Source organism: Tachyglossus aculeatus, chromosome 1 (genome assembly GCF_015852505.1).
Source record: "Tachyglossus aculeatus isolate mTacAcu1 chromosome 1, mTacAcu1.pri, whole genome shotgun sequence".
Classification (NCBI taxonomy): domain Eukaryota; kingdom Metazoa; phylum Chordata; class Mammalia; order Monotremata; family Tachyglossidae; genus Tachyglossus; species Tachyglossus aculeatus.
The window spans coordinates 61,636,824-61,662,738 of NC_052066.1; the positions used below are offsets into that span (position 1 = coordinate 61,636,824).

Here is a 25,915-nt window from a genome sequence, read left to right on the forward strand (position 1 = left end):
AAGCACTTGGGAAGTACAAATTGGCAACATATAGAGACAGTCCCTACCCAACAATGGGCAACTTCTCTGAGATTCACTTTGTGAAAGCAAAGCTGTTTCATTATCGTTATTATTGTTATGGTATTTGCAAAGCGCTTACTGTGTCAAGCACTGTTCTAAGTGCTGGGGTAGATATGAGTTAATCAGGCCTTTTCATGGTTGTTTCATGCAGTGATTTATTTGGTTCCACAGATGAAAACCACACATTTCCATTGTCATTGATTATGCATTTAAGTAATAAATTGAAATAGAGAATAACCAAATATCTAAGTGAGATCTATGTATAGCCTTGTCTCTTCTGTTATTTACAATTGTGCAGCAACTTCCAGGAGTTCCAATTTTCTGGAATTTCAGAGACTGGCAACTGGATGAGGAGGAGACCTCACTCCCTACATGTAATCACACTTGAGAAAATAGAAAAATAAATGGGTGCCTCTGGTGTCAGGTGGGAATAAATCCAATAAGACAAACACAGGCTTTAGTGGAGAAAGGAAAGGAAATTTCTGGTTAAATATATGAGAAATCGCATAAAGTAATTTTGTTCTCTCACTGTCCTTGATTCTAGTTTCTGTCTTCTCCCCGGAGCTGGTTTTGGCTTGCTTACTTCCCCTTGAACTCTCTAGGCGTGTGGTATGCCAAGGAAAGTTTATGTGGAGAGATTTGGGCTTGTGAGACAATTCACCTCTCTTGGGTATCCTGTCAGCTAAGAGGTTCCACAACTTTTAGTTCCAAATAGTAGATTGTTAATTTCTGAGCCCAATCACTCTTATTTATTGAGAGTTTCTAGTGTGCGGAGCACTGTACCAAGCACTTGGGAGAGTACACTAGAACAAGAGTTGGTAGATACATTCCCTGCCCACAGTGAGCAATCCATTTATCAACAGCATTGAGCGTTTCCTGTGCGCAGAGCACTGTACTAAGCGCTTGGGAGAGTACACTACAACAGAGTTGGTAGATATGTTCCCTGCCCACTGTGTGCTTAATCTTACTCCTATTTGCAAATAATTTTGGTCTCTCCTTCTAGATTGTAAATTCCTTTTTAGCAGGGCTTGTGTCTTCTTCTTTTGTACTCTCCCAAGGTCTTAGTTCAGTGCACTACAGATAGTTATTGAGCACAATTTTACTCTTGTGCAGAGCTCTTGTGAGCCCACTGTTGGGTAGTGACTGTCTCTATATGTTGCCAACTTGCACTTCCCAAGCACTTAGTACAGTGCTCTGCACACAGTAAGCGCTCAATAAATGCGATTGATTGATTGATTGATTGGTTTTTTTTAATGGTATTTAAACCACACACTGTAGTAAACAATGGGGTAGATAGGTTGGACACAGCCCCTGTCCCAAATGCAGCCTCACACTCTTAAAATTCATTTATAGATGAGGCATGGAGAAGTGAAGTGACTTGCCCAAGGTCACACAGCAGACAAGTGGCAGAGCTGGGAATAGAACTCAGGCCCTCTGACTCCAAGACCATGCTCTTCCCACTAGGACACATTGCTGGTTGATTTCCTAATTTTCATTATCAAGTGCCAAAATGTTCCTTTGGCCCCTAAAAATGTTTTCTCCTTGAAAGTACTTTGAAATTTCTGAGAAACATGATCTGGTGATAATATTATGTCACTGGCTTTGCTAGGCCTGTTTACAGAAGCGTAACGGAACAGTCGATGGTAACTCTAATGGGAGTTAAATTCACTTACAAAGACCATAAACATAAAATGAATAATCTGTACTCCCCCTAGCCCCATTATGGCCCCCAATCAATTTCTAATGTAGGCCTGGATGGCGAGAAATCTGCTCCTTGGACAGAAACCAGTGAGAGAGCTCTTTTTTGAATCTGTGCACCATAGGGAGCACTCTGGGAAAGGGATATGAGCATCAGTTGTGTGCCTGGCTATGTTTTTGAAGTGTGACTAAGATTTTAGGATTTCAGGCGGTGTGAAACATTTTCCATGGACAAGAGATAGAGCTGGTCTAATATGTGCTGTATAAAAATGCTGAAAAGAGTTTCTGTTGATGTTAATTGTTTGCTAAGACCCAGTGTATACCTTAGCAAAGCATGAGGCTTTTTCAGCCCATCGTTCAAGTTCTTCGCCCCTGAGCAAAAAAGAAATACCCACTGGTTGCTTAAAGTGGATTCTTCTGATTTCACAGTGATTTTTTTCAACATTACGTCTTTTAGGGGAGTGTAATATAGGGTGGCTTCAAACTGATGCATTCCAAATAAGGAAACGAGGTGAACCGTTAAGAACCAGCTTCAGGTTGTTACTAAAGCTCAACATTTTGAAATGTGTCTTCATTTTCATATTGGCAGCAGTGATTATCTCCCCAGTCTTCAGTTTGTCAACCTAGTAATTTGAAGACAGTTTATCAAACAATGGTATTTAATGAGAAGCAGCATGGTGTTGTGGATAGAGCACAGGACTGGAAATCAGAAAGTCATGGGTTCTGATCCCAGCCCTGCCACTTGACTGCTGTGTGACCTGAGGCAAGACACTTCACTTCTCTGTGCCTCAGTTACCTCATCTGGAAAATGAGGAATAAGACTGTGAGCCCTATGCGGAACAAGGACTGTGTCCAAACTGAATTGCTTGTATCCACCCCAGCACTTAGTACAGTGCACATAGTAAGCACTTAACAGATACCATTATTATTGTTATTATTATTATTATTATTATTATTATTAGCATTTATTGTGCAACTAGCACTGTACTGAGCACTTGGGAGAGTACACTGCAACAGTTCCTATATGTGTTCCCTGCCCACAATAAGCTTATAGTCTAGAGGGGAAGTCAGGCATTAATATACAGACCTTAATATAAATAAATAAGTTACGGAGAGGTGCATTAGTGCTGTGGGGTTTAGGATGGGGTGAATATCAAGTACTTAAAGAATACAGAGACAAGCGCTTGTAATGCGATAAGTTGTTTTCCTGTAACCGGTATGTCTCTTATAGTAGGTGAAAGTGCTTTTCAGAAGTAGCTCAGCATGTTATTATTAGGCTTTTTAACCAGGAAACGTTCTTGAATAATTCAATAGCCAAGTGGCAGGAAGGCAAGCAAGTCTGAAAATGCATTTCCCTGTAAACTTTGCACATCACAGTGCAGCAATTGTTTCCATGCACCAAATTCCATTATGAAAACACACAAATTTTATTCCCTTTTGTGCAGATTTCTAAACTTTGTATTATCTAAGGCTGAGTATTGGTTTTTTTTTCTTTTTTTTTTTTTTTTTTAAAGAAAGCTTTCGTGTTCCACAAACCAGGCAACAGATGCTGCTGTTTGACCTTGGGATTTCGGAGAGAATTGTCTGTCATGTTTACGCCGGGAAGCGACTGTTGGAAATGAGTGATTTTTGAATGTGGCTGAGTGATTAAAAAACATTCTGCATGTATAGCAGCTGCTTGAGAATGATCCCCTCTCCCCCCATCCCTCTTCCCCGCCCTGAATTTGCCCTTCATTAATGTACAATTTTTTTCTGTTTTTAATTGGAATTGCTCTAGTTACAGATGTCCCAGCCTCTGGGTGTCTGGCCTTCCATCTGACACCCCATTTCTCTGTTGAAAGTTACAGTTGGATTATGAAGCATTCCACTTTTAAAGTCCCATTGTTTCTGAAGACTGGGATAGGAAGATTTAGCCAGTTTTGCGGCAGGAGAGCCAGCTGGAATGGGAATATTAATAAGCACATACTCACTGACTCTCTGTCTTGTAGCCCTTCCCTGTCCTGTAGAAGACAAAAGGGGTGGCAGCAAAAGCTTTCTAAGAATGAATCATTATCACAGTGTAACATGTCTCCATGACACTGGTTGAGTTATGTTTTGTGATAAGACCACATTCCTGCAATTTTCATTTTGGGGGAAAGCAAGTAGAAGTGAACAGACTGTGATTCCTCACCCTCCCCTGCTCCCTCCCCCCAAGTAATTTAGCTGTGGAGCAGAGTATTCTCAATTTGTATTATCTTAAAATAACAAGGACAACGAAACAAAACAGGAAGGTTCTTTGTTTGCATCCCCGGAAACAGAATGGCTTCATTCTTTAAATATTAATAGCAAACACGTCTTGCAACACTCTTTTGCGTTGCATTGCCCACCATTCTCAAAATTTGAAAACCTGACAATGGTTTGGCCTGATCAGGTATCTTGTTGTTTCCCCACTGGTAATTCCCAGAATGAAAATCTATCTTGAAATGGCAACTCTTGGCAGTTGCTGAAATGATAATTTTATCAGCCAATTTAAAACATGGAGTTGGGGTGGTTAGAAACCATGTGGTTTTCTCATGTTGGTTTAAACAATTTTAATTCAAATCCAGATCATTCTCACTACTCATCTATCTTGACACATCAGGCTGAGAATAATTTTCTTTTCTGATTTAAAAATTGTAGTAGTAGTTGTAGTAGTATTTATGGAATGCCCAACTGGTATACTGTACTATACTGAACATTTGGAAACCTCAGAATAAAGAGATGACACTTACTCTGCCAACGAGGAACCTGTGTATATTCCTGTGAGATAGACAAACACAAAAAATATTTACAGAAATAGTCAAAATAAGTAATTGTGTGGACACTTGAGTAAACCTACATACAGAAATCTTGACGGATGGGTATTTCAGAAATGCTAGAGTTGGCTGCTGTTTGACTTACGGGGCTGAGTTGTCAATTCTTTAAAGGCAGGCATCATCATGTCAACTGATTGTTTTAATTCATTCAATCGTATTTATTACTGTGTGCAGAGCACTGTATTAAGCGCTTGGGAGAGTACAGTATAATAGTAAAGGTTTTGTTTTATACTCTCCAAGCACTTAGTGCGATATTCTCAACAGAGTAAGTATGGCGGTAAATACTTTTGATTGTTTGACTGGACATTTGTAAATAATAATACTTGCAGTAATAGCTGGAAATAAAGTTCCAAATCCCTTCCCAGCTCGGCTGGTATCTCCCAGTTTGTCTACTTTAGGATTAGACCATCTCCGTGGTGAGACCAGACACCTCCAGTCTTCCAGGCCACGGGGTGAAGATTTTAGGGACAGAGCATCTTGAGTTGGTGACAGCACCAGGACATTACTAGCCAGAGGCGTCTGTGATTCCCCTCCCCATCTGAAAAAAAATCAATCATTCATTCAGTTGTATGTATTGAGAGCTAACTGTGTGCAGAGCACTGTACTAAGCACTTGGGAAAGTGCAGTACAACAACAGTGACACTCCCTGCCCACAACGAAAATGCAAAATGAGTAGCCTTCCTCAGAGCCAGCAGGGAAATTCCTAAATGCCCTCCAGCATTTCCCACCTTCATTTTCTTCCTGAGAGGAAGGCTGATACTGGGGTCAGTTTTATTCCTGAAATCCACGCGGAGCTGAGTCAGGCAGATAGAGTATGTTTTGGGTCAGAGAAGCCTATCCCCATCCTTCTGCTTTTTTGATCAGTGGGCCAGGCTTAATGTGGGAAATTGAGACTGGAAAAATTCACTCATTCATGGTCTAGGTTTGAGCACAGCAGAGAAGAAGGCAGATACACATATGCCTGACTCATAACCAATATAAAATACTTCATATCATCTTGAAACTATTGTCATTAGTGGGAAATATGTAGGAATTAGAATTGTAAAAGAATTAGCGATTGAAGGCTTGCTGGGTTTCTAATCCATTTTAAGTAAGATTGTAGGTCACAGGAGAATTTCTTTTTTTGCTAAGAATTAAATGTTTCCTGGTGGAGTTGGTTCACACTTCAGGAATAAACTCTTTTTGAGAATTTTGGTATCTTGGTTCAATTATGATATACCCTAGGAATCTTCTTCAAAATTCCTTCTCAGCCATGTACGGCATACTCTTCTTTGATCAGCTTCAATTAACCTTGGAAAACAAAAGCACTATGTACCTTCATTGATAGTGTTGTTATTAATATCATTCATTAATCAATTTTGTCGGAAAAATGTTTATAACCTGTGGATTGTACCATAGAGATGTTCTTACATTTTTTAAAAAGAAGGGCATCAAAACAGATCCCTGAAAATGCTTTAGGGTCCATGTTATCATTATAATTAATGATAATAATATTTGGTGAGCACTTACTATATGCAGAGGACTGTATTAAGCCCTGGGGTTGATAAAAGATAATTAGATTAGACACATTTCCTGTTCTACTGGATCTCACAGACTAAGTGGGAGAGGAACAGGTATTTAATTCCACATTTTACTGATGTGGAAACTGAAGCCCAGAAAAGTTGTTACTTGACCAAGGTCACGGAGCAGGCAAGAGAAGGAATCCTGATTAGGTCTCTTGACTCCTAGTGCTGTACTCTTTCCACAAGGCTAAAGAACTTCTCATCACGCCAAGGTTTGGTAAAACTGAATCCCCAGCACCAGTGGGACTTTGTTAGAATCATGAGACCTTTGGGTAGAGACATAATTCCTCTTTGCCCGAGAGAAAGGGACCATGCCGAATTGTCACCTGAGGATTTTCTCTCAATTCTTAGTACAGAGATCTGCACACAATAAGCACCTAATAAATTGTCCTGTCTTTTGCTGTCGAGTTGTCTCTGACCCAAAGTGACGCCATGGGCACAACTCTCCCAGAAGTCCCACCTCCATCTGCAATCGTTCTGGTAGTGTATCCATAGAGTTTTCTTGGTAAAAACATGGAAATGGTTTACCATTGCCTCATTCTGTGCAGTGAACTTGAGTATCCACCCTTGACTCTCTCCCATGCCGCTGCTGCCCAGCACAGGTGGGTTTTGACTTGTAGCAGATTGCCTGCCACCCGCTAGCCACAGGGCAAGCTAGGAATGGAATGGGTAGGCTTCTGCTTGACTCTCCCTCCCCTAATCGAGACTGGTAGAGGACTGGAAACTCTCCAGGTGCGACCCTGAGAGGGGACCTGATAAATACCCTTAATATCAGTATCAATCAATCACATTTATTGAGTGCTTACAAATGCCTCTCTTAGCACCTCCTGCACTCTAAGTTCCAGAAGAAGAGAAGCACTACATTGCTCCTTGAGCACCAAACTGCAGTCAAGATCTCCATCTGAGAAAGACGACTAGGAGAGGAGCTGTTCATTGCACCCCATTTCAGTCCCTACGTAAGACTACACATCGGGCTCCATCTCAGCCTTCCTGTTAGTCACTCAGTGATATTTATTGAGCATTTAATATTTGTAGAGCACTTACTATGTGCTGAGCACATAGTGGGGGAGTGCAATACAGTAGTAGACATGGTAGGCATGTTCCCTGCCCAAAAGGAGCATACAATGTAGAGGATTGCGTTCCCCGGTGTTTAATAATGATAAGGATGATGATAATAGCAGTAATACTATCCTTGTGGGCAGGGAACATATCTACCAGCTTTGTTCTATTTTCCCAAGCACTTTACAATGAAGATGATGGTATAATAATAATAATAATAATAATAGTAATAATAATAATAATAATGGCATTTGTTAAGTGCTTACTATGTGCAAAGCACTGTTCTAAGTGCTGGGGAGGTTACAAGGTGATCAGTGTGTCCCACAGGGGGCTCACAGTCTTAATCCCCATTTTACAGATGAGGTAACTGAGGCACAGAGAAGTTAAGTGACTTGCCCACAGTCACACAGCTGACAAGTGGCGGAGCCAGGATTTGAACCCATGACCCCTGACTCCAAAGCCCATGCTCTTTCCACTGAGCCACGCTGCTTCTCATATCTCGTATCTGTTAGCGCTTACTATGTGTCAAGCAATGTTCTCAGCTCTGGGGGAGATGCAAGGTAATCAGGTTGTCCCACATGGAGCTCACAGTCTTAATCCCCATTTTACAGATGAGGCAACTGAGGCACAGAGAAGTTAAGTCACTTGCCCAAAGTCACACAGCTGACAAGTGGTGGAGCTGGGATTAGAACCCATGACCTGTCACTTGCTCAGTACACATTATTTGGTATTTGTATATATGTTTGTACATATTTATTACTCTATTTTACTTGTACATATCTATTCTATTTATTTTATTTTGTTAGTATGTTTGGTTTTGTTCTCTGTCTCCCCCTTTTAGACTGTGAGCCCACCGCTGGGTAGGGACTGTCTCTATATGTTGCCAACTTGTACTTCCCAAGCGCTTAGTACAGTGCTCTGCACACAGTAAGCACTCAGTAAATACGATTGATGATGATGATGATGATAGTAAGGGCTTACTGGGTGCTAAATCGTGTACTAAGAGCTGGGGTAGACACCAGATAATCAAATTGGACTCAGTCCCCCAACACACTTGGAGCTCATAATTTATGTAGGAGGAAGAACAGATACTGAATCCCCATTTTATGGATGAGGAAACGGACACACAGAGACATTAATTGAGTTGCCCAAGGCTATATAGCAGGCAAGCTGCTCCAGTAGATAATAATTCTGGTACTTGTTAAGTGCTGATTATGTGCCAGGCACTATACTAAGTGTTGGGGTGGATAAAGGCAAATCAGATTGGATACAGTCCTACTCCCATGTGGGGCTCACAGTCTCAATCCCCATTTTACAGATGAGGTCAGTGAGGCCCAGAGAAGTTGTGACTTTCTCACACAGCAGACAATTGGCAGAGCCGGAATTAGGTAGGAGATAAGCAGATCGGACACGGTCCCTGACCCACATGGGGCTCTTGGTCTAAGTAGGAGGGAGGACTGATTATATGGTGGGGGGACATAAATCTAGACACAGAGGGAATTTTCAGAAGAAGAAAAAGACTTGGTCTTGGCCACGACCAGTGCCTCTAGGGTCAGGAGATGGTTGGTTAGAGAATGGCTGGTTTCTAGAAGAGATCTGCTAAAATGAATGTCTTTGAAGATTTCCTATTTCTGGAAACTGACTAATCAGATGTTGGTAACAAATTCAGGGATATAATATTGAGTAAAGTGCATTTGGTTAGAGAGATGGAATTTCTTTGGCATTAGACTTCTTATAAAAAGTATTTTTAATGTGCATGATGATTTATTTCTTTAAAAATAAGCATTCCACAGGAGCTGTTTCCATCCATTTCCCGTTTTTATGCCTTTTTAATGTATTGAGGTGAGTGATGAAAAATCAATAGACTCCATTTTCTTTCCTTCACCGTGTCTAGAATGCTGCTGCTCAAAAATCATCGTTTTCAGCTGCTGTTTTTCAACATATATAGTTTTTACCTTCCTCAACATTTTTCAGTGGCTTTCCTTGATCCTTTGAGTTAAATTTGAACTATTCCTTGCCAGCTTCCAAGAACTATTTCCAATATTCCTGACACCATTTCTCTGTCAACCTATCAAAGATATTTATTGAGCACTTTAACTGTAGGGACTGTCTCTATATGCTGCCAACTTGTACTTCCCGAGCGCTTAGTACAGTGCTCTGCACACAGTAAGCGCTCAATAAATATGATTGATGATGTTGATAATGCAGAACACTGTACCAAGTGCTTGGAAAAGCACAGTAATAATAATAACAATAATGGTGATGGTATTTGTTAGGTGCTTACTATGTGCCAAGTACTGTTCTAAGCATTGGGGTAGGTACAAGGTAATCAGGTTGTCCCACATGGGGCTCACAGACTTAATCCCCATTTTACAGTTGAGTTAACAGGCACAGAGAAGTTAAGTGACTTGCCCAAGGTCACACAGCTGATAAGTGGCAGAGATTGGATTAGAACCCATGACCTCTTACTCTGAAGCCCGTGCTCTTTCTCTTTTATAGAGAAGCAGCGTGGTTCAGTGGAAAGAGCTTGGGCATGAGAGTCAGAGGTCTTGGGTTCTAATTCCGACTCTGCCGCTTGTCAACTGTGTGACTTTGGGCAAGTCACTTAACTTCTCTGTGCCTCAGTCACCTCGTCTGTAAAATGGGGATTGAGCTTGTGAGCCCCATGTGGGACAACCTGATCACCTTGTATCCCCCCAGCGCTTAGAATAGTGCTTGGCACACAGTAAGCACTTAACAAATACCATTATTATTATTATTTCCACCAAGCCATACCGCTTCTTTTAATAAAATACAATAATGGAGTTGTTTGACATGATCCCTGCTTTCAAGGAGCTTACAATGGAAAGTGAGGGAAAGATATTAAAATAAATAGATTGGGGAAGCGTATAAGTACATAAATACTGTGGGGCTGGAGGGGGGTGGGTATCAAAATTCCCAAGGAGGACAGACCCAAGTGCGTAAAGGAATGCAGAAAGAGGGCTTAGATGGGAAGTGAGTGCTTAGACAGGAAGGTTCTCTTGGAGGAGATATGATTTTAGTAGGACTTTCAAGTTGTGGGGAGTTGAGGTCTGTCTGTCATACATGAAGGGGGAGGGAGTTCCATTCGTTCATGCAGTCGTATTTATTGAGCGCTTACTGTGTGCAGAGCACTGTGCTAAGCGCTTGGGAAGTACAAGTTGGCAACATACAGAGATGGTCCCTACCCAGTAGCGGGCTCACAGTCTAGAAGGAGGATGTGGGTGAGGGGTCGGCCACAAGAGAGATGAAATCGAGGTACAGTAAGTCATTAGGTTAGTGGTAGTGGAGCAAAGTGTGCGGTCTGGTTTGTTGTAGGGGCATGAGTGAGCATAACCTCCCTCCTCTCTTCATAGCTCCTACCCATACTTCCCACTCCTGTCCCACAGGTGGCCTAGTGGATAGAGCAAGGGCCTGGACACCAGAAGGTCCTGTGTTCTAGTCCCAGTTCTGCCACTTGTCTGCTATGTGACCTTGGGCAAGTCATTTAACTTTTCTGTCCCTCAGTTCCATCATCTGTAAAATGGGGAATGCGACTGTGAGCCCCATGTGGGACATGAACTGTGTCCAACCTGATTAGGTCATATCTACCTGAGTGCTTAGAGCAGTGCTTGGCACATAGTAAGTGCTTAACAAGTATGGCTTCAACTATCATCTCTACACTGGTGACACCCAAATCTACATCTCTGCCCCTGCTCTCTCTCTTTCCTTTCAGGCTCATGTCTCCTCCTGCCTTCAAGACATCTCCATCTGGATGTCTGCCCACCATCTAAAACTCAATATGTCCAAGACTGAACTCCTTATCTTCCCTCCCAAACCCTGCCCTCTCCCTGACTGTCCCATCACTGTTGACGGCACTACCATCCTTCCCGTCTCAACAAGCCCGCAACCTTGGTGTCATCCTCGACTCCGCTCTCTTGTTCACCCCTCACATCCAATCTGCCACCAAAACCTGCCGGTCTCACCTCCGCAACATTGCCAAGATCCGCCCTTTCCTCTCTATCCAAACTGTTATCCTGCTGGTTCAATCTCTCATCCTCTCCCCACTGGATTACTGCATCAGCCTCCTCTCTGATCTCCCATCCTCCTGTCACTCCCCACTTCAGTCTATACTTCCTGCTGCTGCCCGGATCATCTTTATGCAGAAACGCTCTGGGCATGTTACTCCCCTCCTCAAAAATCTCCAGTGGCTACCAGTCAACCTACGCATCAGGCAAAAACTCCTCACCCTGGGCTTCCAGGCTGTCCATCACCTCGCCCCCTCCTACCTCACCTCCCTTCTCTCCTTCTACAGCCCAGCCCGCACCCTCTGCTCCTCTGCCACCACTCACCTCTTCACTGTGCCTCGTTCTCGCGTATCCCGCCGTCGACCCCCGGCCCACGTCCTCCCCCGGCCTGGAATGCCCTCCCTCCGCACATCCACCAAGCTAGCTCTCTTCCTCCCTTCAAAGCCCTACCGAGAGCTCACTTCTTCCAGGAGGCCTTCCCAGACTGAGCCCCCTTCTTCCTCTCCCCCTCTTCCCCTTTCCACATCCCCGCCACCTTACCTCCTTCCCCTCCCCACAACACCTGTATGTATGTATACTCCATTTATTTATTTATTCATTTTACTTGTACATATCTATTCTATTTATTTTATTTTGTTAGTATGTTTGGTTTTGTTCTCTGTCTCTATTGGACTGTGAGCCCACTGTTGAGTAGGGACTGTCTCTATATGTTGCCAACTTGTACTTCCCAAGCGCTTAGTACAGTGCTCTGCATGCAGTAAACTCTCAATAAATACGATTGATGATGATGATGTTGATGATGATGTATATATGTACATATTTATTACTCTATTTTACTTGTACATATTTATTCTATTTATTTTATTTTGTTAATATGTTTTGTTTTGTTGTCTGTCTCCCCCTTCTAGACTGTGAGCCCACTGTTGGGTAGGGACCATCTCTATATGTTGCCAACTTGTACTTCCCAAGCACTTAGTACAGTGCTCTGCACACAGTAAGCACTCAATAAATATGACTGAATGAATGAATGAAAGTACCACAATTATTATTACTATCATTACTGTTCTTATTGTTCCCTTACCTCCCTCTGTTCACCCATTTACAGTCCCCCTGCTCTCAGAGAATCAGTGTGGCTCAGTGGAAAGAGCACGGGCTTGGGAGTCAGAGGTCATGGGTTCTAATCCCAGCTCTGCCACCTGTCAGCTGTGTGACTTTGAGCAAGTCGCTTGACTTCTCTGGGGCTCAGTTACCTCATCTGTAAAGAGGGGATTAAGACTGTGAGCTGCACGTGGGACAACCTGATTACCTTGTATTCCCCCCCACCCCTCCCAGCGTTTAGAACACTGCATGGCACATAGTAAGCGCTCAGCAAATACCGTCATTATTATAATTATTTGGTTGGATAGGTCACTCCTGTTCACAGTGAAAGATTATGAAGGCTCCAAACACAAGCTTTAGTTTGGTGGATGATTTAATTTTAAGGCCAAAAGGAAGTATGAGCCATTGGTAGGAACTCCTCAGAAATGCTCTTGCTGTTTGGAAGGAAATCAGAGAAGAATACTTGAAGAATAATGAGACATAAGGCAGATTTTAAAAAATTTGACAAGCATGGACACAGAGGATGTAGGATCCTTTCTTTATAACCTGAGTTGGCAAGACTTTTTTTTTTTTACCACTGAACATTTGCATTATTTCCTGCATTCAACAGCCTTGTCGCATTTCTGCCTCCTGTCTTATTAAATGCAGTATGCTTGTGTTGATGTCCCGTCGACAGGGAGTAACTAAGCACACAAATGTCAGGAAGGTGAAAGGTACTTTACACAGTGAGCTTAATCCTTCAGCTTTTAAGCATCAGTAATTGTCATTGACACTAAGGAAGAGATACACACTTAGATATTGTAAGGATCGGACCCATGAACCTCACCAAGAATATGCATCATGAAGGAGACCCATCAGTCAGTTTGATGCATGCACTGTGATGTGGCTGAATTAATAAATTGTGTGTTGTTTGGAGAGTTCAGGGTTATTTTAATGTATTTCAGGTTGTGAGCTCCTTGAGGGCAAGGAAAAGGTGTTTTGCCTCTGTTGTTCTCTCCCAAGTGTTTCATATTCAGTAGCTGCCCGATTAATACCATTGGCTGATTGATTTCAGATTAAGAAAGTGGGGAGGTTCCGATGCGTTGTAGAAATTGAATGTCAGTTTCTAGACAAAACACGCTGACAGAAAAACAGACATAACACGGGCCTGGATGTCAGAAGAACCTGGGTTCTAATGCCTGCTCTGCCACTTGCCTGCTATGTGACTTTGGGCAAGTAACTTAATTTATCTGTGCCTCGGTTATCTCATCTGTAAAATGGGGATTAGGACTGTGAACCCTGTCTGGGACGTGGACTGTCTCCAAACTGATTTCCTCATATCTATTGCAGTGCTTAGAACTTAGACATAATAAGGGCTAAATAAGTACCATAATAATAATTATTATTATTACAGTGCTTGGTACATAGTAAGCTCTTAACAAATACCATAAAACCAAACAGTGACAGGGCCGGAACTCAGTTAAAACCAGTCTTCCTCAATTTGAAGAATCTGAATTAAAGGAAATTTGTCGAAAGAGCAATCTGTTTTCTCCATTGGTTGTGCTGACAAGAAGAAGCCATGCACTTGGTGAGCCTACAGTTGTTGGAAAAATGATGGATGACCGAGCGCTTAGAACAGTGCTTGGCACATAGTAAGTGCTTAACAAATGCCATCATTATTATTATTATTATCAGTCAATCAATCACAGTTATTGAGCACTCACTGTGTGGGGATGGCCATATTAAGCGCTTGGGACAATGCAGCATAACAGAGTTGGCAGTCACGTTTCCTGCCCATAGAGAGCTTACAGTCTACAGTACATATGTAGAGTCCAGTATAACTGCACAGAGCACTGTACTAAGCTTTTGGGAGAGTACAGTATAACAGAGTTGGTTGACACTGTCCCTGCCCATAAGGAGCTTGCAGTTTAGAGAAGGAGAAGGAGAATCCCACAAGGAGCCTACATTCAGATTGTCTTATTATGAGAAGTATTTCTGAAAATGAAGTGAAAATTGTTGCAAGTGAAAATTGTTGCCGGGACAGATCACATGTATAAGGCACAAGTGCAACTTCAGGCAACGTTTAAGTTTTTCAAAAGGGCAGAAGTTTTCTTATCGGGTGAAAGGGCCTACTGAAGTCATGTGAGAAGTGCGCCATTTAACAGTGAGTCATGACCGTGGTGTGCTGCAATTAACCACAAAATTATCTTATGTGAAACTATTTCGGTAACGCTGATCAGAGTTTCTCCATGTATATGTTGTTTTTTTCCCATGCTAGAATGTCTGGGATAGAGAAGAGGAGGAATCATTTTATGTGTTCCTGCAGCCCAAACACATTTACCCCTATTAATAAAATTAAGAATGCAGTTTTTTTGTCACTGGATTTTTTTATGGGTAGCAGTAGTAAATGGGATTCTAGATTTTGTTTGTGGTCTGATTGCTTGGGAAGGGAAACATTCTAGGTCAGAGTCTTTCCACTTAAAACAAATGGGGAGAGATTTGTGTGATTTCTGTGTGATTTTGTTCTCTGTCTCCCCCTTTTTAGACTGTGAGCCCACTGTTGGGTAGGGACTGTCTCTATATGTTGCCAACTTGCACCTCCCAAGCGCTTAGTACAGTGCTCTGCACACAGTAAGCGCTCAATAAATACGATTGATTGATTGATTGTGAAAAAGTGGACGTAAAGTTAATCGGAGAACACAAAAGGTAAATATTTTATGCACCTCTTGCTAAGGGAGCCATTTGCAGAAGAGTGATGTCATTTTTTTGGTTTTGGTGGTCTAGGAATACAATCTAAATTTGCCCTTCTGCTATTTTTATTCCCTAAGTAACATGAATGCAAAAAACCCCTAAATATTTGATTAAAACTCATTAATTATTTAATATTGATCTCAGAGGTTGTTTTACCAGTATGAAACAGCCACGGAAATTTACTTCATGCAGTTGGCCTCCTTTACTGCCAGGGACATTCACTCTAATAGAAAAGGATGTTTCTAGGATTTTGACTCGAATGCCACCAGTACTCCCTCCCAAAAAAAGTACGCTCCAAGTCACTTTTATAGGCTTCCCATCTTGCAATTGGTGGAACCTTCTTTCCTTTGTAGATATTCTGACTGCCAGATGGACAGAGAGAGTGACATTCTTCTCTGTGTTGAGTCTTAAAGTCCTGAAAGAAGCTCAAGAAACCGCCGGGATCAGAATCCAGTTGAGCTACCCAGCTGTGTTGTCTGGGAGAGGCAGTGTCTTTATAAGGGAGATGAACTTTTGAGACATTAGTTGGTTTCCTGAGTTACGTAGATCCAATGGTAGATAAATTTTCTCCAGGACAGGTGTGGCCAAATCTGGTATGTTTTTTTTCAGTTCCAATGGTAGGAATCTTCTTAGCCACTTTCTGGGCTGCCATTTCATCTTCAGAGCCTATGCAGTTACCAATTTTTGCCGGATAGCGGAATGAGGAAAAACGAACCTGGTTTGGAGTCAGCAGCAGAACGCAGGAAAGTGTTGAATCTCTTAATCTAAGAGAAATGAAACGAGATGAACGTTGGTCAACTGGAAACCCTTAACCCCTTAGCATGGGGAAACAAGCCCTGTAGTTTGTGTGCACTTGGAATGTGGAAGATAATTGTTGAACTGTTTCCTGTTGGGAAGAGAGGGGTGGAAGGAACAAGTTTAGCTTTGTATCCTTACTGGAATTTCTTACTGGCACTGTTACATTTGAAACAGCTCTCAGTATTGATTTTTTTTTTTTTTTTTATCAATTTACCCTCGCTGCCAGGAGCACATTATCCGCACCAGTCCCCAAATATCTTAGTTTCATTTACCATAAAATGAAAAGTGATTTTTATGTTTGTGATTTTGACAAATTGGTGACATTGTAAGTCGTTAATCACCTCACAGTAAACATTCAGTATCTTAGTTAAAGAGTAGCCCAGTCTAGTAGTTAGTAGTGGAATAGGGAAGCAGCATGGCCTAATGGAAGTAACACAGATCCGGGAGTCAGAGAGCCTGGGAACTAATCCCAGTTCTGTCGCTTGCCTGCTGTGTCACCTTGGACTAGTTGTTTAATTTTTCTGTGCCTCCGTTTTCATAAAAAGTGGGGATTAAATCCTACATTCTCCCATTAAGACTGTAAGCCCCATGTGAGACAGGGTTATCGACCCTGGTTATCTTTTATCTACCCAAGCAAACATTTAGTATAGTGCTTGGTGCATAATATGTACTTTAAAAATGCCATTAAAAATAATCCTTTGAGTCACAGATGACACTGCCAACCTTGAAATTATCCGTGAGAGTCTTTGAGAGAAAACATTTTGCACGTTATCACACTGTCCCCAAAAACATTGAGTAGTGCATCTGTATCATAAACTTGTTGTGGGCAGGGAATGTGTCTACCAACTCTGTTGTATTGTACACTCCCAAGCATTTAGAACAGTGCTCTGTGCACAGTAAACTAAAAACGGCTGGGAAAAAATTGCCCAGGTGAGAATCAGATATGGTCCCTGACCCTCAAGAAACTCAAGATCAGGAGGGCAGAGGGGATTGGTGATAGATGCATGTCTTGAGATGAAACAATAGTAACATTAAAGCATGAGAGGAGAAAAAGCTGTTTAGCATAAGACGAATACAGTGGCTCAAGGTGCAGACTTTCAGCTTCTTCACAGCTCAAACTCCACCACAACCATCTCAGCCACAGTTACAGCCGCAGCCATAGCCATGGAGTTTTAAAAGTTAAGAAGGACTTTATCTGCTGCTACTTCTATGGTTGTTTTCTCAGCCTTTCCGGGTTGGAGCAGGGACTGATGGGGAGTCCCGATGGATGGGATTTGGGCAGCTTCTCTCTCTCAGGCTGTAGGCTCTGGTCCCGTGGTCGGGGAACAGTGATGGCCAGCAGAAGATGCCTCCCCCTCTACACTGTAAGCTCATCATGGCCAATCCCAGCCTTGACACTTGCCCACTGTGTGACCTTGGGCAAATCTTTGCTTCTCTTCACTTCACTTCTCTGTGCCTCCTTACCTCATGTGTAAAATGGGGATTAAGACTATGCACCCCATGTGTGACAGGGACTTTATCTACCCCAGGGCTTAGAACAATGCCTGGAATATAAGAAGCGCTTAAAAAAATTACAAGCAGAGAACTAATCAATTCTGTTGTATTGTACTCTACCAAGTGGTTTGAACAGTGTTCTGCAGATAATAAGCCCTCAATAAACACCATTGATTGATTGAGTTGTTTGTGCAGAAGTAGTGATGATTTGTATTCCTGCCCTTCATGGCAGCTAGTTGAATAATCGATATTTTTGTGTCTCTCTGAAAGGCTGAAATGTAAAGTACAGTCTTTAAAAAAAGGCACCCCTCATCAACAAAGTCCCAGAAGGACCAACTTCTTTGTTTTTCATGTGTTCTTTCCCGTAAATAATGACCTGAAGACCATGACCAAAAATACACGTTTGGATTTTTCATACGCTACTCAGTTTTTCCCAGCCCTTAGTTAAGGAGGTTTGTACACATTAGGTATTATTACTACTGTTAACTATCCGATTGACAAGGGACCAATAAGAGGTGCATCATCATCATCAGTGGTATTTACTGAGTGCTTACTGTGAACAGAGTACTGTACTAAGCTTTTCTGGGGAGTCCACATCTGGTTTTTCCATGAAATACCATTCTCCCTCCCCTTTTCAAGGGGGGAAACAAGGGTCAAGCAGGGTGATCTGTTTTGCAATCATAAAATCCTGTGATTTAATCTTTCTTCATAAGAGGCACACATGATAAGCCTTCCCAATACACGGAGTTGGTTGTTGACTGTGGTAACTGGACCGGTTGCCTGCCAGTTCTGACTCAGTTGGTTCCCCATCTCTGCAGTCTGTAATTTTTCACAGCCTCACTGTGGCTGTTGAGTAGAACCCTCTGCTTTTTTAGGGAGCTTGTGATTTAAAAAAAAAACTGAGCTTGAAAACCACTGGGAAGTTTTGTCATTCCTAATCTTGAGAAAAATATTCTTTACTGATATATTTTCCCAATTTAGTAGTGTCATAGTAATATTTACATTTAGATTCAGAAGAATTTTGTGCTTAATGACTGAAATGGTCTCATCTGTTTAACATAGACACTCTGAATATAAAAAAAAGAGATATTTAAGGAAAACAAAACCAAAGTACTTGTATCATTAGGTCATTGAAAAGAATAGCCTTTTATTGTATGGGTACTATAGAGTGTAAGCTTATTATGGGCAGGGAACATGTCTGCTGATTCTGTTGTATTGAACTCTCCCAAGTGCTTAGTGCTCAGTAAATACCATCAATTCATTATTAGTTCTAGTCTCTCCTGAGGAAGGTGTATTGCTGTACTCAACTTTCCACTTCAGTGAGCATTTCACTTTCTTTTACCAGTCACCAGGTTGGGATCCCAAAGCTTCAGAAACTTTTACATTTGAAGTGTGAAATATTTTTTGTTAATTTAGAGAAGAAGACACACAAACAACTGGGATGAAGATGAACCCTGAAATCTCCAAGATGCTATATCTTTAATTTTGAAGAGACCTGGACAGTAGCCATTATATTTTAGCCACTTTAGTGCTCATGCTATGTCTATTCAACCGAGGAAAATAGGGAATTGAGACAAAGGGTGACTAAGGGTGAAGGTAAAACTGCAATTGAGGACAAGGTTTAAGGTTTAAGTTTTTGTTTTTTTTAAAAAACCTGACAGTCAAGTCTGGATCCTTGAAGAACTTAGCTAGTCACCTCACCTCTACCCCCACAGCACTTAGGTACATGTCTTTACCTTGATTGCTTCCCATCCGTATAATATATTTTAACGCCTGCCTCCTCTGCTAAATTGTAAGATCTTATATCATAATTACTATCATTATTATTATTATTATTGAGGACAGGGATGTCTACTGATTCGTTTTGTACTCTCCCAAAGAGTGTACACGGAGCTCTTACAGAGGGATGATAGTAATTATTTGATATTTGTTAGGTGCTTACTATGTGCCAAGCACTGTACTGGGGTAGATCCAAGATAATCAGTTTCCACATGGGGAGGATTCATACTTCTACTCGTACTCTAAGTATGAATAGCAGCTACTTCTAGAGAAGCAGCATGGCTCAGTGGAAAGAGCCCGGGCTTTGGAGTCAGAGGTCATGGGTTCGAATCCTGGTTCTGCCAATTGTCAGCTGTGTGACTTTGGGCAAGTCACTTAACTTCTCTGTGCCTCAGTTCCCTCATCTGTACAATGGGCATTAAGACTATGAGCCCCCTGTGAGACAACCTGATCACCTTGTAACCACCATTTATTAAGCACTTAGAGTGCTTTGCACATAGCGCTTAATAAATGCCATTATTATTATTATCATTATTATTATTAAGTAGGAGGGAGAACAGGTTTTGAATCCCCATTTTGCAGACAGAACTGAGGCACAGAGAAGTGAAGTGACTTACCCAAGGTCACGCAGCAGACAAGTGGTGGAGTCAGGATTAGAACCAAGGGCCTCTGAATTCAAAGCCCGTGCTCTATCCAGTAGGGCATTCTGCAAGAGCTCGTTCAGTACTATTGATTGATTGATCTGAATGATCCAGATGGCTCATCTACAAAGGCTACGTCTCTGGATATAGTTGATTAACCCACATATTTAGTGGGCTTTAATAAACAAGAGGCTAGGTCAAGAATCTGTGCTCTTGCTTGGGGAAAGTGGTTTTTTTTTTCCTTCTTCTGGGGTATTTTTATTTATTTTTTGTTGGGGCCAAATTAAATGCCACCAAGAAAGAAGATGACACGAAAGGTATCTTTAATTGCTGAAGTGAATATCTTACAAAGACTTCACGGCTTATTTTCTCCACAGTAACATCTGGGTTAGAAAAACACCGATACAGTGGTTTATAGACCTTTCACCATTGCACACGTGGGTTTTATGAGTACAGGAGAAGTGAAATCATGAGTGAATTTGAAAGGCCTCTCCTTTCACACAGGAAACAGGTTATTTTTTCTTATCTGTATGTAAGAATGACTTTCCAGAAGCCTGTCTAATTCTAAGTATAGGATTCATTTTAATGCAGTCATTTCTATTAAAACGTAGTAACTTGTGTTCTAGAAAAATCGTGAAGCGCTGGTATCCGTAAAACCACTTATCCTGATACTACATCAGAAACATGTCCCCTCTCCTCAAAAGCCTCCAGAGCCATCTGCTCCTCAAACAGAAAGTCATTACTATCGACTTTAATGATTTCAATCAACTCTACGCCTCCTACCATGCCTTGCTGATTTCCTTCTACAGTCCAGCCTGCCCACATCGCTTCCGTAATGCCAACCTATTTAATTTTACCTCAGTCTCGTCTATCCCACCACTAGCCCCTTTCCCATGTCCTCCCTCCATCTTCATATGTGATAGACCACCATTCCTCCTGTCTTCCAAGCTCTATGCAAATCACATCTCCTTCAATAATAATTATGGTATTTGTTAAGCGCTTACTCTGTGTCAGACACCGTACTGAGCTCTGGGGTGGACACGGGCAAATGGGGTTGGGCCCAGTCCCTGTCTCACATGGGGCTCACAGTCTCAGTCCCCGTTTTAGAGATGAGGTAACTGAGACCAGAGAATAATAATGATAGTGATAATGATGGCATTTATTAAGCGCTTATTATGTGCAAGGCACTGTTCTAAGTGCTGGGGAGGTTACAAGGTGATCAGGTTGTCCCACAGGGGGTTTCACAGTCTTAATTAATCCCCATTTTACAGATGAGGTAACTGAGGCCCAGAGAAGTTAATCAGTCAATCAATCGTATTTATTGAGCACTTACTGTGTGCAGAGCACTGTACTAAGCGCTTTAGTTAAGTAATTTGCCCAAAGTCACACAGCTGACAAGTGGCAGAGCCGGGATTATAACCCACGACCTCTGAATCCAAAGCCCGGGCTCTTTCCACTGAGCCATGCTGCTTCTCACAAGAAGATAAGTGAAGTGACTTGCCCAAGGTCACACAACAGACAAGTGGTGGAGCTGGGATTAGAGACGGTCCCTACCCAACAACGGGTTTACAGTCTAGAAGAGGGAGACAGACAACAAAACGAGTAGACAGGTGCCAATACCATCAGAATAAACAGAATTATAGCTATATACACATCATTAATAAAATGAAGAGAATAATAAATATGTACAAATATATTCATATGCTGTGGGGAGGGGGTGGAGGTAGGGCAGAAGAAGGGAGGGGGATGATGGGGAGGGGAGGAGGAGGAGACGAGGAAAAAGGGCTCAGTCTGGGAAGGCCTCCTGGAGGAGGTGAGCTCTCAGTAGGGCTTTGTAGGGAGGAAGAGAGCTAGCTTGGCGGATGTGCAGAGGGAGGGCATTCCAGGCCAGGGGGAGAACGTGGGCCGGGGGTCGATGGCGGGACAGGCGAGAATGAGGCCCAGTGAGGAGGTTAGTGGCGGCAGAGGAGCGGAGGGTGTGGGCTGGGCTGGAAAAGGAGAGAAGGGAATTGAGGTAAGAGGGGGCGAGGGGATGGACAGCCTTGAAGCGGAGAGTGAGGAGTTTTTGCTTGATTCGAAGGTTGCCGATTTGTACTTCCCAAGCGCTTAGTACAGCGCTCTGCACATCGTAAGCGCTCAATAAATACAACTGAATGAATTAGAACCCATGACCTTTTGACTCCCAGGCCACTATGCTGTAACTACTTTCCCTCCTTCAAGAAGCTTTCCCGACTAAGCCCTAACTTCCCCTATTCCCCCTCCATTCTGCATCACCCGTGCACTTGGTCTGTACCCCTGAAAAACTTTGATCTTCAACCTATCCACACAACAGTTATATACGTATCCATCTATTTTGTATAATACTCTCCCAAGCGCTTAGTACAGTGGCCTGCACACCGCAAGCATGCAGTAATTGTTATTGATTGATATTTAATGTTTCTCCCCCCCCTCTAATCTGGAAGCGCTTTATAGGCAGAGATTGTGCCTACCTTCTGTATCATATTGTAGTCTCTTAAGTGCTTAGTACAGTGCTGTGCACATGGCATTCAGTAAATACTATTTATTAATGGACTGAGCTGCTTACATTAATTTGGGGCTAGTATTCATCCTGGTGGATGTGCACTATGGAAAGAATATTCCCTAATTCCTAATAGCATTCTGTCCACACCATACTATGGAAATAAATGTTATAGCAGAGCTGACTATACCAACCCATTGTTGGGTAGGGACCATCTCTCTATGTTGTATGTTGCCGATTTGTACTTCCCCAGCACTTAGTACAGTGCTCTGCACACAGTAAGCGCTCAATAAATACGATTGAATGAATGAATTGGACACATTCTCTGCTCACAACGAGCTTACAGCTGCTGAACTAAATGTTCTGCACAGAAAGATCCTGCTCTCTACAATTTGTACTCTAAAAGGGAACCGTGGCATAGCCATCCATACACGTAATCAGTTATCTGAGGTATTCAAATTACATTCAAAAGGTTTTCATTTTTGTATTAAGCTTTTTAAATGCTAGTAGTAATTCATTCGGGTTCCTGGGAATGGCTTACCAACTAGATAACATTTTGCAGAATATAATAATAATAGTATTTGTTATGTGTTATATGCAAAGCACTGTATTGAGCCGTGGCTAGATACAACATAAGCAAATTGGACACACTCCCTGTCCCTCATGATGCTCGCAGTCAAATGGGGAAGGAAAGCAAGAATTTTATCCTCGGTTTTTACAGATGAGGAAACTGAGGCACAGAGAAGCTGGGACTTGGCCGAAGTTACCTATTAGGCTGGTGGAAGAGCTGGGATTCGAATGCAGGCCGCCTGACTCGTAGGCCAATGCTTTTTTTTCACTAGTCCACATTCCTGGAAAGTAGGAGAGAAAGAAGTTTAGTCAGACGTCACGAGAGGAAGTTCTTCAAGAAAAGGAAATGAAAGGGGAAAAGTGTAGAGATGACAGAGGGTGTCCCACGTAGAGTGCCTTGCATCCACTGAGATCTCTGGAATAGTTACTTGATGATAATGGGAATCAGATGAAGGGGTGTGAGACAAGTTGAAACAGAGTTAATAATTAGGCTAAGAATAATACTAATTATGGTCTTGGGGGCGAAGCATCCTGAACTGAAGAGCAGCAAACTAAAAATATAATGTGGCAGAGAGCCACAAGGCCAAAATAATTCAACAGAAATGGGAAGGAGACATTGGCAGGTGACAGAGATGTGGTGCAGGTAGGGTGACAGACTTTCTGACACCAGTGGAGTGGAGTGGGGTGGGGAGAGAGAGATGGAGTGGAGAGCAGGAGCTCCCAGGGGAGAATCGGAGGGAGAGAGAGAAAAGTAGAGAGCAGATACTCTCCGGGGAGTGAGGTGGGGGATAGAGAACAATGGAGAGTCAGTCCTATTTATTGAGCGCTTCCTGTGTGCAGAGCACTGTACTAAGAGCTTGGTAGAGTACAATGCAATAAACAGACTCATTCCCTGCCCACAACGAGCTGCCGGTTTAGAGGGGGAAACAGGCATTAATATAAATAAATTACTGATACTACTCCTAAGTACAACTACCATGACTACTATTACTCCTACTAATAATAATAATTATGGTATTTGTTAAGCACTTACTATGTGCCAAGCACTGTTCTAAGTGCTAGGGTAGATATAGGGTAATCAAGGTGACCCACGTGGGGCTCAGTTTTAATCCCCGTTTTATAGATGAGGTAGACTGAGGTGCAGAAAAGTTAAGTGGCTTGCCCAGGGTCATACAACAGATGAATAGCAGAGCCGGGATTAGAACGCACATCCTCTGACTCCCAAGCCTGTGCTCTTTCCATTAAGCCACATTACTGGTACTACCACTACTCTCCAAATAATCATGATGAGGATGGCTCCAGCCTACAGCAGATAAATAATCCAAAAATGTATTAATCGAAGATCATGTCCTGCCTTGCATTGAACCAAGTAGCAAAAAGAAAAAAAAAGCTGCCCATTTTAGGGAAAGCAGAGATGTACCAAACTCAGAGCAATTCTAAAGCAGTTATTTGAAAAGGTGAAAAGACAGTTGAAGGTTGAGGAAGCCACTGCCCTTTTTACATCTGAAAAATGGAAATTACCATTCATTTGCAAACACTTCATTAAGATGATCTCATCACTTTCACTAGCAGGCATCTGTAGCATTTACTGTGTAGGAAACCCCAGGGCTATTGGCATAGGGGTGAAGCTTTTGTAGTGGCTGTCCCAAACAGATATTTGTCCAAGACCATCATTTATTTTTATTAGAACATATTGCCACCCACCATTCTTTTACCTGGGCAGCATCTCAAAAGATCAAGTATCGTATTTCCCTGCACCATTTTCCATCCCCAGAAACATTTTCTCAGTGAAACTGAAGGTTTCAAGCCAATTCAAAGTTTCAAACCTATTCAGACACATTAGTCTCTTAGCTCCTTGTGGGCAAGGATCGTGTCTACCAACTGTTTTTTTTTATATGGTATTTGTTAAGCATTAACTATGCAGCAGGCACTGTACTGAGCACTGGGGTAGATATGTGCTAATCGGGTTGGACACAGTCCATGTCCCACAGAGGGCTCATAATCTTAATCCCCATTTTATGGATGTGGTAACTCAGGCACAGAGAAGTGAAGTGACTTTACCAAGCACAAACAGCAGAGAAGTGGAGGATCCAGGTTTAGAACCCAGGTCTTAGTGACTCTCAAGCCTGTGCTCTATCCACCAGGCCACACTGCTCCTCTGGAGGGCCATACTGCGTCTCAGTGGGGCGGGGGGGAGGGGGGGGGCATGATGCTTTATTGTATTGTACCCTCCCAAGCTCTTAGTATAGTGCTCTGCACAAAAGTACTCAGTGGATACCATTGATTGATTCTACCAGTCATATTTCCAGCAGGGTTTTTTTTTTTTTTGATCAATCAGGAAGTGATGTTGCTTGCATCCAAAAATAATGCTACTTGGAATGTGTGGAGAACAGTATCTTTCCTACAGCCATCAAAATGCATCCACTTTTTTTTCTAGACAGGGTATTTTTATCCGTGCTCGAGAGAAACGGAACCCTTCTTACATTTTCTTTTCTGTTGTTGGCAAATGTTGTTTTGTGAATGGGCCAAAAGAGATTTTTTTTTTTCCATTTGTGACACTGGTTCAGTGGATAAAACAAATTACCCATTGCGGGGTGGCAAATAGCAACCCCCTCATTCACAGGGACAGACACCAGGTTCAAAAGTTGTCACCATCGCGTGACCAGTTCCCGTTCCATGTCAGTCTTATGGCTAATCTCCGACACATTCATTCATTCATTAGATCGTATTTATTGAGTGCTTACTGTGTGCAAAGTACAGTTGGGAGAGTACAATATAGCAATGAACAGACACATTCCCTACCCACAACGAGTTTACAATCTAGAGGGGTAGATAGATTTTGATGTAAATAATATATATATTCTGTGGGCCTGGGAAGGGGGAGTGAATAAAGGGAGCCAGTTGGGTGACGCACGGGAAAGTGGGAGAAGAGGGAAGGGGGGCTTAGGGAAGGCTTCGTCGAGGAGATGTGCCTTTAATAAGTCTTTGAAGGATGAGAGAGTAATGGATTGTCTGTCTGTCAGATGTATACCAAGCAGAGAAGCAGCAC

General features: G+C 42.3%; 1 protein-coding gene and 1 non-coding gene across 9 annotated transcripts in view; one reads left to right on the forward strand and one right to left on the reverse strand.

Annotated features, from left to right (window-relative positions):
- TNIK (TRAF2 and NCK interacting kinase) overlaps positions 1-25,915 on the forward strand; it is a 560,172-nt gene that overhangs the window by 169,859 nt on the left and 364,398 nt on the right. The gene's annotated exons all lie outside the window — the stretch shown is intronic.
- Positions 6,767-6,904, reverse strand: LOC119937514. The gene has a single exon (XR_005454140.1). It is a non-coding gene; the product is annotated as a small nucleolar RNA SNORA7 (small nucleolar RNA).